Below are 13,876 nucleotides of genomic sequence, written 5' to 3' on the forward strand. Positions count from 1 at the left end.
CAACAAACATGAATCTTTGTGTGTGTCTCCCCCCCCCCACTACAAATATAGCGTATGGGGAACATTTGCTCTCTCGTTTTGCCACAGTATGCCTCTCAGTGGAAATATCGGAATTAAAATAAAAATTACAAATAATAATAAAAAAGTTTACAGCTGAGATGCTCACAACCCGTATCTAATAGTCTGCCTTGGGAATAATTACTGGAAATGGGTATCCAAGGGCAATAATTGTCTTCCACTGTGAATTAGGGATGCCACAGGTGGTGTTAATCACTTGGAATGTATTGGAGGAGAACAACAGCCCAGGCGGAAGGCTGCATCAGCTTGATTTGTGGAAGTATTGTTGCCGGACGCTTCAACCATAAATTGACTGCATGGTGGCGATAACACATATTCAAGTTGCCATAAGGAAACAAAAGGACGGGAATATAAATGGAAAAAAGGCAGATTTTATTTTCAGCCTTGTGTCCAATTCAGAGTTGTACAGGAAAGGGGGTTAAACCAGAGCTTAGTTAGATTTTTCTGTGCAAATATGGAGGGGGGCATGCGGAAATGTCTAGCCGCCCTCTCACCCAGGAAGGACATGGTAAAAGGGAGCAGTGCAGGGAGAGATCATCAGAGGGTTTGGACTGGGTGTTCATCAGTATGCAGATGACACCCAGCTCTACCTCTCCTTTAAATCAGAACCAGTGAAGGCGGTGAAGGTCCTGTGTGAGTGCCTGGAGGCGGTTGGAGGATGGATGGCGGCTAACAGATTGAGGTTGAATCCTGACAAGACAGAAGTACTGTTTTTGGGGGACAGGGAGCGGGTTGGTGTGGGGGATTCCCTGGTCTTGAATGGGGTAACTGTGTCCCTGAAGGACCAGGTGCGCAGCCTGGGAGTCATTTTGGACTCACAGCTGTCCATGGAGGCAGGTTAACTCTGTGTCCAGGGCAGCTGTCTACCAGCTCCACCTGGTATGCAGGCTAAGACCCTACCTGCCCGCGAACTCTCTCACCAGAGTGGTGCATGCTCTAGTTATCTCACACTTGGACTACTGCAATGTGCTCTACGTGGGGCTACCTTTGAAGGTGACCCGGAAACTGCAATTAATCCAGAATGCAGCAGCTAGACTGGTGACTGGGAGTGGCCGCCGGGACCACATAACACCGGTTCTGAGAGATCTGCATTGGCTCCCAGTACGTTTCCGAGCACGATTCAAAGTGTTGGTGCTGACCTTTAAAGCCCTAAACGGCCTCGGTCCTGTATACCTGAAGGAGCGTCTCCACCCCCATCGTTCAGCCCGGACACTGAGATCCAGCACCGAGGGCCTTCTGGCGGTTCCCTCATTGCGAGAAGTGAGGCTACAGGGAACCAGACAGAGGGCCTTCTCGGTAGTGTCGCCCACCCTGTGGAACACCCTCCCATCAGATGTCAAAGAGATAAATAATTACCTGACCTTCAGAAGACATCTTAAGGCAGCCCTGTTCAGGGAAGTTTTTAATATGTAACGCTGTACTGTTTTTAACACTGATTGGGAGCCACCCAGAGTGGCTGGGGAAACTCAGCCAGATGGGCGGGGTATAAATAAATTATTATTATTATTATTATTATTATTATTATTATTATTATTATTATTATTATTACTACTATCTGAGGGACTGGCTGGGCTAGACTTCAGCTCCAGTTCTGCAAGCTGGATTGCCAGCTTGGCCACACGACTGTGCGTGCCATGCAGCGTGTATGGCCCTAGCACCAAAATTTGTGGGTGCCTGGCCCCTTCATGAGGAATTTTGTGGGTGCTCAGGGACCCAGGACCCCATGGAGTTAGCAGCCATGCAGACCCTGCAAGCGTCATTATTTCCCAGGGACATTCCTGGATTTAGTTTCTTATTTAATCCAAGAATGTCCCGCTTTTCCTTAGGGCAGGGGTCAGCAACCTTTTTCAGCTGTGGGCCGGTCCACCGTCCCTCAGACCATGTGGTGGGCCGGACTATATTTTTTTGGCGGCGGGGGGGGGGGAGGGATGAATGAATTCCTATGCCCCGCAAATAACCCAGAGATGCATTTAAAATAAAAGGACACATTCTACTCATGTAAAAACACACTGATTCCTGGGCTGGATTTAGAAGGTGATTTTGCCACATCTGGCCCCCGGGCCTTAGGTTGCCTACCCATGCCTTAAAGGTAAAGGTAAAGGGACCCCTGACTGTTAAGTCCAGTCGTGGCCGACTCTGGGGTTGCACGCTCATCTCACTTTACTGGCCGAGGGAACTGATGCACAGCATTGGGGTCATGTGGCCAGCATGACTAAGCTGCTTCTGGCGAACCAGAGAAGCGCACGGAAACGCCATTTATCTTCCTGCTGGAGCAGTACCTATTTATCTACTACTTTGACGTGCTTTCGAACTGCTAGGTTGGCAGGAGCAGGGACCGAGCAACAGGAGCTCAACCCGTTGCGGGGATTCGAACCGCTAACCTTCTGATTGGCGAGCCCTAGGCTCTGTAGTTTAACCCACAGTAACACCCTGGCTTAGGGTGTCCCTTTTTCACCAGAGGAATCCTGGAAGGTATGGTAGGACATTCCTATTTACATTGGATAAATGATCTGAGTCATCTGAAGGCTTGGGGGAAGTTTTTTAACGTTTAGGGAAGTTTTTTTAAAATGTTTTATTGTTTTGCAATATTATGGCTTTAAATATGTTGGAAACCGCCCAGAGTGTCTGTGGCAACCCATTCAGATGAGTGGTATAGATAGTAAAATAGTATAATTAATGAATAAAGGCAAAGGGACCCCTGACCATTAGGTCTAGTTGCAGGCGACTCTGGGGTTGCGGCGTTCATCTTGCTTTATTGGCCGAGGGAGCCAGCGTACAGCTTCTGGGTCATGTGGCCAGCATGACTAAGCCGCTTCTGGTGAACCAGAGCAGCGCATGGAAACGCCATTTACCTTCCCGCCAGAGCGGTACCTATTTATCTACCGTATTTTTCGCTCCATAGGACGCACCTGACCAAAAGACGCACCAAGTTTTTAGAGCAGGAAAATAAGAAAAAAACATCTAACTCAAATGTTGTACTAAACTATTTAAAACAGCAAAGTGGGTGGCTCCTGTCCACTTTGCTGCTTTAAAGTGAGCCATGGTATGAAGAGATTGGAAAAAGGACAGACATTCCATTATAATGTAGCTGTTTTCATTATCACTGGGAAGTCAGTATTGGCAGCAGTCACAAAAATTAAAATTTGAGCATTTTACTGTTATTAATCAAGAATATTAATAGTCAGGGAGAGAAACCAGGGCTGTGCAAATGAGAAGTGTTTTCTCAAAACAGGCATGGTTGTTTTGAAAGGAAGATTCAAAATGGGGTGACCCAGCAAAGAACTGAGGAGGAAAAGAGGGTAAATAAATAGCTCCCATTCAATAACAAGAGAACACAATGTTTTTGGTTTGGTATAGGTGGACTGTACTTGTAAGAATTTGTATAATGAATTATAGATTTGGAGTGGAATATCAGTGCCTCTTTTCAGCAATAAAGATTAGCTGCTAGGAACATGGTCCACACACACACAGGATGTCTGGTTATAGCTGTGCAGTTTAATCTGTTCCTGAGCCAGATGCCTGCTCGGTTTTAGCTGAGCTCACTATTACTGGTTTGTGGAGATGCTTTGCATGCATTTATGACTATTTCTGCAAAACTGCTACTTGAAGAAATCCCCAAACTTAATATTGTTAAACTTCAAATGGAGCTCAGAATCCAGTTAGGCAATCCTTTGCAGTTGAATTAGGAGGCACTGAGAGACAGCAATTTGCTGCTCCCCACCCCCAAAGAGCAGCCCAGGAACACACAGCCTTCCCTCTGCTTGCAAACCTTGTCGGGGCTTCAGGGGAAAGCAAAAGTTATAGGCAGAGCAGTCTGGCTCCTCCCCCCCCACCCCCAAAGAGCAGCCCAGGAACACACAGCCTTCCCTCTGCTTGCAAACGTTGCCGGGGCTTCAGGGGAAAGCGGGGGTTGCCGGCAGAGCCCCGTGGCTCCTCCCCCCATCCCCAAAGAGCACCCCAGCAGCGCAGGGCAACAGCGATTTGGCTCCAGGGACCACACATTCGCTCCATAAGACGCACAGACATTTTCCCTTCCTTTTTAGGAGGAAAAAAGTGCGTCCAATGGTGCGAAAAATACGGTACTTGTATTTTGACGTGCTTTCAAACTGCTAGGTTGGCAGGAGCAAGGACTGAGCAACGGGAACTCACCCCGTCGCGGGGATTTGAACCGCTGACCTTCTGATCGGCAAGTCCTAGGTTTAACCCACAGCCCCACCCGCGTCCCTTAATTAATGAATAGGACATCCCTATTTTCATCAGAGAAATGTTGGAGGGGATGCAAATAGAAATATAGGATTGCATGCAAGGTTAGTTCCACTCACAGTAGAACCTTTGAAATGAATAGGCACAGCTAGCTTAGATCACCCTCACTTATCTGAAGAGCAGGTCTTATGTATTAAATAATAAAGTACATCTGTACATGTAGAGAATCTTTTGCTGAGCATCAGCAGGTTGACCCCATTTATGATTAAGGAAGAGGGCTTTCTTTTAGATTCGATGTGAGCTTAGGCCTGTGTTAAGTTGTGGGTGAACATATCAGATGGCACAGCGATTCTTCAAACAGCTCTTGTTTATTCACAGGTCAGAACAGAACTGAACTGAAGGGTTCAGCCAGCCTGCTTATATAGAACTCCACTACAACGCAACAGTAACCGCTTTCTGTAACTATCCAATCACTGAACGTTACTTTCAATCCCTTATTTGCATATACAGACCTGAGTGAAAACTATCTACAGTATCCCCCTGCTGGCCCAGGGTGAGAACTTCAGTACATAACAGCCTGAGCCTTAGTACCTCTCTTTTTTTTTTTAAAAAAGAAAGAAACTGTGCATAGCTGTCACCGTATCAGTTCAGCATTTGGGGAACTGAGTTTCCCCCCACCAAAACAAAACAAAACTGTCGGGAAAGAATCCTTTGAAAGCCCATGGTAGTATTCTAGCATTATCACTAAACTCAGTACCTGCCTACTCACTCTCTTATCACAGAAGTGACCTGGGGGGGGTCACTTCCAAACACTGCCAATATGCAAGGCCATACCCTTTCCTCTTCAGAAAAGAGCTTCTAGCCAACTGATAAGCAGAATAGAAGGACTGTTGCTACTTTCTATGGCTGTCTTCATTGATTGCTGTATTTACGGAAATTTGGCTAGATAAGCATGTTGTATCTGCAGCATACAGAACATCTATGTGTCTCGTATCTGATAGCGAGTGCAGCATTTAAGCTCACCCCTGTCATCTTCTTGATTAATGATTGCCTCGATGCCTTAAATTTGACACCATATTAAGAGAGGATTACACACGGGAGATAAAGGTGCTCTGCAGTGTGAAATGATTAGTGTTTCCAATGTCTTTTTTCCCCAAAAAATAAAAATCAAATCAAAAATCAAATGCCTGTATCTTATCAGAACATACCGCAGCCCACAAAAATGAACCAGGTTTCAGAGATCAAGTGCTTTCGAAGATTTGCATTAATTCATACCTTTGGGGGAAAATGACCTAATCCAACCATATAAATTCTAGATAAATTTAGATTCCTAATCGATTACTCTGAAGACCCAAATAGAAACTTGCAATTGCTTAATAGTGCATAGTCAAAAGTTTGTTTACATGGCCTCAGACCCATTAATAATAATAATAATAATAATAATAATTTATTATTTATACCCCGCCCATCTGGCTGGGCCTCCCCAGCCACTCTGGGCGGCTTCCATAAAAACCAAAAATACAATAAAATATCACACGTTAAAAACTTCCCTGAACAGGGCTGCCTTAAGATGTCTCATTGATCCGCTAGATTGGCTTAAGATTGGCTCCTGCAGTTGAAGCATGATCCTTATGCGTGAGAAGTAAACCAAAGGAAGCTGATTCTCTCCTGGTGTTCAGGAAGCCTCAACGCTTTCTGTACTTGCAGGGTTCCTCACTCCCCCTGATAACCTTCGTGCCCAATTGCTTCCAAAGCATTTCTAAGATGCTGCTCAACACATCTTTTCCTGACCGTTTTTCATGGCTGTCAGCTGATTAATCAGCTACTCTTTTTTATTTATCAGATGCATTCCTCCAACTTCTCTTAATAGGCTTTTAAGGCTTAACCCTTTAACATATCTGATTACTGCATTTTATTCTACAAAAAAAACCTCAGGGTAAGTTCCGTTATTAGGGTAGAGAAGTAATAACTGTGAATTCATAAAAGGTAACACGCTTTGTTTTAAATAATGGTCCTATTTTATATTTTCATTTAAAAAATAACATAGAATACTATTGAAGACATTTTAGCATCATGTTGGACGGGGCAGGGATAGGCCCCTCAAGATAAACCAAATGTTTTTATTGCAGACCTCATGCCATTAGTAATTCATCAAGTGAAAGTTTTTCTTGCATTACTAGTGGCATAAGGTCCACAATAAAAACATACATTTATGGAAAGATGCACCACTGGACTTTGCAAGAGCTTGCCAATTCCAGAGGCAGTTGTTTTGGTGGCAGCATTTTTAATAAAAGAGGATGTCCTTCCAAATTGGTCTAAGGGATTGCTGCTAAATTCCTCTGCACTTTGGGGCAGGTAGGCACCATTTTATTCCTGTGCACCATCCATCCACCATCTTGATTTATTCTCCTGACACTATTCTCCTGCCCACGGCAATTGGGGAGACCCAACGCTCCTTTGGAGGTCTGTCTCTTGCCCTATATTCTCTCTTTGTATCTGCAGTAGCATCAACACCATACCCTCTTTCCAATGAAAACAGGGACGCCCTGTTCCACAGTAATAGTAATAGTAATGTTGTTATTTATACCACACCCAACTGACTGGGTTGCCCCAGCCAATCTTATACAACTTATTATATTAAACATTAAAAAAAATATATTAAACATTAAAAAACTTCCCTATAGATGGCTGCCTTCAGATGTCTTCTAAAGGTTGTATAGTTACTTATCTCCTTGGTTTGGGGGTCGCATAACCATACCCTCCAGGATTTCTCTGATGAAAATAGGGATGTCCTAAGAAAAAGTGGGGACACGGGTGGCGCTGTGGGTTAAACCAAAGAGCCTAGGTTCGAATCCCCACGACAGGGTGAGCTCCCGTTGCTCGGTCCCTGCTCCTGCCAACCTAGCAGTTCGAAAGCATGTCAAAGTGCAAGTAGATAAATAGGTAACACTCTGGCAGGAAGGTAAACGGTGTTTCCAGAAGCGGCTTAGTCATGTTGGCAACATGCCCCGGAAGCTGTACGCCAGCTCCCTTGGCCAATAAAGAGAGATGAGCACCGCAACCCCAAAGTCGGCCACGACTGAACCTAATGGTCAGGGGTCCCTTTACCCTTTAAGAAAAAGTGGGACATTCTGGGATCAAATCAGAAACCAGGATGGCTTCTGAAAATCCAGGACTGCCCCTGGAAAACAGGGACACTTGGAGGGTCTGCAACACTCTGCCCAAGTTGGGGTGTTGTTCTGGACACCCTGGGTTGCAAACAGGGCTCTGGTTTGCATCTCTATCCTTGGCCTGCCTGTTCTTTGAATCCATCAGCGGCCTTACATTTTATTTAGCCCCAGTGCATGCTCATGCTTGAAGCATCCGAGATAAAATTTCAAGTCATGATTCCTTCACCTCACTTCAATTGAAAGGCAATACCCATGAGTCTAAGGGCATATTTTCTACTAATGTCTTCACATCCCTAAGAATACGGTAGGAAGCTGAATGCCTGATAAATAAATGATATGTGCAGAACAGAGCACTCCTTGTACCAAGCAAGAAAACACTGCATATCATTAAACATTAAGTGTAACTCCATGTTATCTTATTCTTTCAGCTGAGGATGACAAAAGATTGACATGCCCTTAAAGCAAAACAGATAGTGCTAGGTCGCCTAAGAAATTAAGGGCATTACACTAGACAGCTGCATTGCTCCCCAGCCCCAGCTATCTTTTAAGCTCTTTTTTTATAATGGATAGGTTGTCCGAGTATCTTAGTAGAAAAAGCTGGGATAGGGGAAGTAGTTTCTGGCTGTTAGACAGATATTCCTAGGTTATATTTCCATGAGAATAAAGAGGTTCTGCTAAAATGCTAGCTAAATCATTAATAACTCTAGTTTTGACAGGAAAAAACACAGATGCAGCAAATATATACATTCCAACTTTCCATATTTATGAAAGACAAACCCTATTTTTTTGGTACCTGTCCAAAGTAAATCACTGTCCCCAGTTTACCTTCTGGGGAGACTCTGAAGATGTCTTAAACAAAAAAATAGGGTGCCCACATTTATGTATATTTATTCATTCCATTTCTGTCCTGCCCTTTCTTCTCAAAGAAGCCCAAGGTGGAAAACACGCCAATATTTTGTTTAGAAAATTATAGAAACTGTTAAAGACATTCTAAAAACAGTTATCTCACAGTTGCCATGGAAAATGTCTTTCAGCCACCAAATGTCTAAATAAAGAGGAACGATTTTAAATTTCTCCTGAGAGTCAATGAGAGAGGTAGGCATACCTTACCAGGATGGCAAGTGGACTTCATAAATGGAGAACCACCACTAAAAAGGCCCTGTCACAGGTCAATGGTAATCCAGATAGTTCATGGTGACAGCACTACCAAGGCCTCACCTACCAACAGTAGGGTCTGATATAGTTTTTCTTTAAGGTACTTGGCCCCAAGCTGTTTATGGCTTCATAAAGTGAAATGTGCCTTTCAGTCTTGATAAATAAAATAATTCCCTTGCACTACTTCCTTGATCCTTGTTACATCCTTTGTACATAGCAGTGCCAGTAAAGGTAGTCCACCATCACCTCTCCGCTGGGAAGCGCTGAGCAAAGGCGAGTCCCCAGGCAATGCAGCCAATTTGATCTGCACAAGGCACGCAAGCTCCACCCCCCAGTTGTTCTTAAGACTCCTTATTGGGTGAGCAACGCAGCCAAGCAACACAGTTGGAGCCTCCCTCCTCCCTGGCTGGCAGGAAGGGAAGGAGAGGAGATGCTTCCTTTGAAACCTGGGAAATTTAAGGGACATCATCAGTAAGGGACAGCAGCAGGACACGGCGCTGCGATAAGGGACTTTCCCGCCAAATAAGGGACGGTTGACAGCTATGTTCCAATCAAGTTGCATGTTTCCTCCCAAGAAGTACAGAGGTGATCTTTAACATGCTGGTGTTCATTGTTCGCTGAAGTAGACACTACAAATTATAGCAGATTAGCATATCAATACATGGAGGTTAACCTTGCTGGTGATTTGGTTGGCTGCATGTGTTACGATTAAACTGCAACAGGTGAGGGAGACGAATTATCCTTGGTGTAACTGAACATGTTCCCACTTTGACTGCAATGAAGCTGGGTAGCAAGAGGAGGAATAAATTTCACTGTTCTTGATATATAGTGAAGGATATAGCTGGTTTGCAACCTTGACCACGTGTTAAAGTTCAAAGAATAAGAGGCACTCAGGCAGAGGATCATAATTTGATATTTATTACACAATAATATATTGTGCAGGTCCTTAAAAAGCATTAGATGTGTTCCCCAGGCTATTTATTTTTCTTATACCTGATTACAACTGGACAATATGAGATACCTAACAAAAGCAAATTACAGTCCGGATAAATATTTTAAAATAAAACTCTGCAAAACAGAAGCAGATGAAGTAAAAATTGTCCAAGGTTTCTGTTTTATCATCACCCCGCCCTACCCTGTATGTTTCTTTGTACCAACAACACACCTGCCTTTAGCTTTGCTCTCTCCCTGCATATGTTACCTCGTTAAGCATTTATGGCTTTATGGTTGCTGATGCTTGATGCAGTATTTTTTAAAGATGTCTTCTGTTTCTACATTCAGACCCACAAACACGTTGAAGGCTCATCATAAATTGCATTGAGGGAGGAATGTGGTCTTTGAGTTGAACAAGTTTCCTCACCATTATCCTCTGGGGCGGGGAAACTTGTTCAACTCAAAAGACCACATTCCTTTGTGGGGAACCTAACAGGGGATGCATGCCAGAGGTAGATGGGGCCAGAGGCAAAAGGGAGACTCAACCTTACATATGGTAAGGTAGACAAAGGTAGACATAGACAAAGGGATATGGTAAGGTAGACATAGACAAAGGGAGTCTACCTTACATATCTATAGGCACCAAGCAAAAACATTCCTCTTCTTCAAGGCTGTTGGTGAATTATCAATCTATGGCCTTTTAACTTTTTGTTACTATGCTATGCATTTTTGTGTTTTTATATTATAAAACAAGAGCCAGTGTGGTGTAGTGGTTAAGAGCAGTGGACTCGTAATCTGGTGAACTGGGTTCGCTTCCCCGCTCCTCCACATGCAGCTGCTGGGTGACCTTGGGCCAGTCACACTTCTCTGAAGTCTCTCAGCCCCACTCACCTCACAGAGTGTTTGTTGTGGGAGAGGAAGGGAAAGGAGAATGTTAGCCGCTTTGAGACTCCTTAAGGGGAGTGAAAGGCGGGATATCAAATCCAAACTCTTCTCAGTTAATGGGCAGTATAGAATTATTACTATTACTTTTATTAAGGCTGGCAACACCAACCTTGCCATGTTGAAATCCACTGAAGACAACCGCAGTGCCTAGAGACTGACAGTCAGGTCGTGCATCTATAGCAATGACCAGAGGAGGAATGACCGCTGGGAGAAGCACAGAGAGAAGAAAGCCCATGACGCATCTACAGCAGACCAACTGGGCACCTTCATCTGGCCCAGCTGAAACAAAACATGTCTCTCTTGTATCAGTCTCTACAACCACAGCAGGCACTATAACCTCCCAACAGTTTGACTTCACCTCGAAAAGTGCATTTCTCTATTGCCGCCGGAGACAGATGGATGCCAACCAGGGGCGCCGACTTATAAAAAATATTGGGGGGGCCCATGCTGGTCAAGGAAGGCTCCCCTCCTCCAAAGCAGACCCGATCCAGGCGGCTCCATAAAGCTCCTGGAGAGAGGCGGGGTGGGGGGGGGCGCGGAGAGACAATGCCAAAACTCAGGGGGCTCCTTGAGCCAATTGCCAGAGATGAGCCCCGCAGGGGGAGGCAGGGTCCTCTATAGCCCACCCCAGCTGCCCTTCTTGTATCTACAGCCAGTTTGGCAGGGGGCGGTGGAAGGGTCTGGAAGGAGCGGGGACCACCACGGAGCACACATACCAGGAGCTGGAGAGGCGAGGCCCAGCCGAGAAGGGGCCAGCCCGGAAGGCGCAGCTTCACAGCCGAAGCTGTCCTCGGCTTGGGGAGCCGGAGAAGCTGTCGGGTCAGGGCCCTGGCGCAGGCCTAGCCGCTCCCGCGACGCCTCTTTGCTCCCAGGATCGGGGCCGCCAGCTCAGCGCTGGAGCCAAGGGAGCCCCCAGGCAGGCCTGCGAGCAAAGGCAGAGCCGCCGGGCGGTGGCCGCTTCTGCAAGGCGGCCGGAGAAGCGGGGAACCCCTCCCCTCCCCGCGTCCCCCCCACTCGCTCCCCCCTCTAAAACTTTGTTAACACTTCCACGCTGAGCCTCTGACAATAGGGGCGGGCCGAGGGCATGACGCGGCTGGGCCCTCTGGACTCGCGCGCCCCCCCAGATGTTGCGCCCAGTGCGGCAAAGCATAATATAACTAATTTTCTTAAATTATTGGGGGGGCGGAGCCCCCCAAATGAATTTTTGAGGGGGCTCGGGCCCCCTCAGGCCCCATGGAGTCGGTGTCTATGATGCCAACCACTTAGGGAGGAGCAATGGGTGCAACTCTGTACAACAGGCTACACTCCAGCCACTCCATAGTCAGAGGTTTCTACACTAACACACCTCCATCCTTCTCCCAGACAACAAAGGGGCACTATCACAGTTCAAAGTTACATTCCAGCAAGGCGCAAGTGCTCTGCAGAGGAAAACCAGTAAGGGGTATGACTTGGGGAGAGTAAATAGACTAAAGCAGGGAGGCAAAAGGTTGGTGGCCTTCATGCATTTTGCCGTTTGATTGGGGTGGGGGAATATTAAAAAATAAATGAAATGAAAGGGGAGGTGACAAGCACTTCCTTCACCCATGGAGGGGGTGTGCTTGAAAAAGGTGCAGTTGGACAGAAAGAGAAGTTATTATTTGTGCTTTGTGAGAGACGATGTGAACTATGACAGAGAAAGGAAAAGATTTGTGTGGCTTTATGTGTGAGTCAGAGAGATACCCCAATTCACATCATTTTAGGAATTAAACACCATATGCCATTCTTTACCCTAAGGAGTGCCATTTTGGATTTTAGAAGAGGCAAGGCCAGCTATGTCGGCGGGCGCACAGGAAACAGGAAGGCAAAATTAATTTAAGGTTAAAACATGAAAAGTAGCACATTTTTAGGATCATTTGTGGCAATTATTTTCTTTGCTCCATAATAACTATAGAAATGTTATCAGCGTACAACAACCTGGCACATTTGGAGAGAAAATGAGGAGGAAAGATTTGTGCTTCTGGCACTATAGATATGTAGTACCCAAGTTCAATTAAATTTAAATGTCTAACAATAGCCATTCAATGTGTAGAACCTAGGCACTGGCCAGAGATAAAGGTGCTCTTCGGGCAAAATCAGGAAGTCTGAAACACAGGGGAGGGGAATTGGTTTCCTCAAATGGCTCCTGTCCTCTTTTTCTTTTATCATAAAAGGAAACCCTAAAAACCTATTTCTCACTGTTGGTGGCTGTAGAAAGAGGGAAGATAATCGGGGGGGGGGGGGGATACTATTATATACCAACCAGTCTAGAGAATTACAGGGTTTTTAAAAAGCAAATACTGTGGATAAAACACAGATACTGTCTTACTTTAGACACAGCAATTTTCTGTTCCTAGCCCTTTCTGGCCCCCATTCCATCCACCTCCTCCACCTATTTGCAAAGAGACAACTCCTAGGTTTATTTTTCTAAAGAGCACAAACAGCGACTTCGCCACCCTGTGTTTACACATTTGAGCTCTTTGTGTGAAGGGCCCTCATGTGAAAAACAAAAGGTTAGACAGAGCCTCTCTCTACCTCAATAATTTATTCTGGCAACGATAGCATTATTAATTTTTTGCATCTAAAACACATGCAGTGCTACTACTGCAAATGTTTACATGGTTGCCATGGCAGAGATGGTTCCACAGAGCTCTTCAGGGACCTGTTGGTGACACAGCGACTGGGTTCTGCTCTTGAGCAGTAAACCCAAGTCCTTCTCTGCAGGTGGAAGTGGACTCTTCTTAGCATCTTGTGAAAACTTTTCACAAGATGGCAGTCAGTTGGTGCAGCTTCCAGGCAGGCTTGAACATCAGCAAAACTCATCTTAGAAACTGGCTACTAGGCTGCTGACCACCAAGGGAACAGCTGAAACCTTGGGGGCTACACAGTTGAGTCCAATTTACACAGTAGAGTCCAATTAGCTTTTTAAAAGTAAATCATTAACAAATGTCAGTTTTTATCCTATCTTTCCTCCAAAGGGCTCCGAGTGGACTGAATCAAGGGTTGCCAACATGATACCCACAGGTGCCCGTATGCCCGCAAAGCTCTTCCCTGGCACCCATAAGGTCACCTCTCACTGCTGAAGTTGGGCTTGGTTGTTATTTGAGTGTGGTGCCCATGTTTCCCCCCAGTTTGGACCCAGGGGTCCCAAAAGGCTGGCAAATGCTGGCATATATAGTTCAATTTTCCCTCTCACGACAGTCCTTTGAGATAACGCTAAGCGGAGAAATAATGGCTGGTTGGTCTAAGATTTGTGGTTGAGTAGAGATTTGGACACAAGTTTCTTCCCCAACCCAAGAATCTAACCACTGTACCGCATTGGTTCTCAGATCGAGCCAATGAGGCAATAAAAATACTTTCCTCCAATTCCACTTCTG

The sequence above is a fragment of the Podarcis vaucheri genome, assembly GCF_965113315.1.
Source record: "Podarcis vaucheri genome assembly, chromosome: 4".
NCBI classification, from domain to species: Eukaryota; Metazoa; Chordata; class Lepidosauria; order Squamata; family Lacertidae; genus Podarcis; species Podarcis vaucheri.